Source organism: Triticum dicoccoides, chromosome 6B, assembly GCF_002162155.2.
Source record: "Triticum dicoccoides isolate Atlit2015 ecotype Zavitan chromosome 6B, WEW_v2.0, whole genome shotgun sequence".
In the NCBI taxonomy this organism is placed as follows: Eukaryota; Viridiplantae; Streptophyta; class Magnoliopsida; order Poales; family Poaceae; genus Triticum; species Triticum dicoccoides.
In genome coordinates this window covers 15223103-15225404 of record NC_041391.1, presented here as the reverse complement: position 1 = coordinate 15225404, position 2302 = coordinate 15223103, and positions in this window count along the sequence as shown.

The window sequence follows — 2302 nt, the reverse complement described above, 5'->3', positions numbered from 1 at the left end:
CACCTCCATTTCAAATATGTGAAATTTTCGTGAGATTTGAAAACCAAAGTAATCTAAAACATCCAAACACATCTTTGAAATGGAATCACGTTGCAATTCCATGAGTATACAAAAAGAGAGTAAATATGACATCCTACGAAAATGACATTGTAATTTTTTTGTTTCATGCATGATGCATCCTACGATCGAGTTCAAAGGATTTCGGTACAAATATGAACATTGAATGTTACAAGTACGCATTTGTATTTCAGTTAAAGCATTCTTCACATGAAGAAAATAAAAGGAGTCTTCCTTGCAACTATCTAATCTACACACTGGAAAATTTTCAGGTATGATATACCCATTTCCACGGCCAATGCTCTACCAAAATTCACTTAACTAAAAAAATCTAGATAAGATATCCATTTTCCACAACTAGTTTGCAAAATGACCGTTGTCGTACCAAGTGCTGAACATTGTCCTTTTCCAGCAATTTCTAGATACATTCATTTCATCCGTTTCGATCCATTTATGCGACAAATAATTCAGGATAGAGGGAATATAATAGAATTAAACTTAGGTAGTGGATGAAGCTTTTGCTATGCGGTGGCTGTCTTGAGATAACATGGTACTTGATAAAAGATAGCATAGGTTCAACATAGCATCTCCAGTTGAGCATACACACAATTACATCACATTCATCCCAAATTAACCAGACACACCATGGACTCATTACTAACTGACACTAGTACATCACAACAGCTACTAACTAACAGCATTGCAACAAAGCATCTTCAACATCATCCAAAATGAACATCTTGACCACATCTTCAGCATGTTAACTTCTGAAACATCACTTCTTCAACATGACCACAACAGCAGCAACACCTAGCATTACCACAACACCAACTAGCATCTTCATGAGCTTCACCAGCTCCCTCCCTGACATCTTCAATGCACAAGCTTCCTGCCTACTCATCCCATAGCTTACTTCATTCTTCACGGCCTTGTTGCACCTGCTTCTGGATGTATTCATCAGTGCTAGCTCCTATGCATTCACAAGTTCCTCCCTTCGTTCCTCCACATCACCAATAGCATCCACAGTGGCATCACCGAGCAGGTAGTATTTCTCAACAAGGTACTCAACGTATTCCAATTCCCAGCACCAGAAATCGCAAGTCACCTATCCCAAATTAGTGCGGCGGAGGTCAAAAACTTGAATCTTTGCTTCAAAATCAAATACAAACCACGGAAATGGAATAAATCATACAGAACCACTAACCCCATGCTTCCGGCATTTGTAAATGATCCACCCGTCGTGCTTCTCAGTCGTCGAGAGGTACATGCGCACCTTCTCCTTGCAACTGGGGCAGCAGATCAGGGGCAGCGCCAATGCCCTATGGCGGACAACAGAGATGGAGGAGCTTGTGACATACATGAGCAGCAGAGGGAAATAAGAACGGGTGGGATGAAGGTGGTGGCGGTGGCGAACAAGGTAGTGGCAGAACAACGCGCGAGAGAGAGGAGGCTAGGGATTGAAGAGGGGCCGCCACGGGCTATGGTTTTGATGAATTGGAGATTTCTGGCATTTTACACAAAACCCTTCAATGCAAAATTGGCCTAATCAAAGACGAGAACACGGCGGTCAACAAGTGGTCAAACCGAAGAGGGGGCCAAATTTAGATACATTAAAACTGCACACTTTTCCAGTCCTCTCAGGCCATCAGCGCTCCCAGTCGTCTGATCGTCAATTTCCAGCATTTTCAGCCGCCCGATTAGCTTTGAATCGCGTGTTAGCTCCGCTTCGTTCGCTACTAACTAGCGCTGGCAGTGTTTTTTTTTAAAGCAGCGCTGGCAGTGTTGGGCCGCTGCTCCAAGAACAATTTTGGACGTCTGGCATTATATTGGGTTGGGCTACTGGTTTGTGGTTGCTGGTTAATTGGGCCTCATTGTCCACATTGCCCTTCTGCACGCTAGCTTTCTTCCCCGCCCTCTCGTTTCTCCTGGTCTGAACGCATACCCTAGATACGCCGCCACCGCCTCCCCGTAGCACCTCCACCATTTTACCATGGTGGTGTTCACCCAACCCCTTCTACCCACTGGACGATGGACAAGGAGGGCGAGGAAGAGGAGAAAGACACGGGTCTGAGGGGGTTCTACGAAGCGGATCAGGAGAGTGGAGTGTTGCTGTGCCTGTTGCGCGAGGGGATTGTCGCCATGGTTGGAAAGCAGTTCCCTGCTGACTGCGGGGCGCCGGTGTAGCACGCCGGCTCAGTCGCCCGGACAAAGAGGAGGCTCGCGCACCACGCCTTTGTCGACGTTG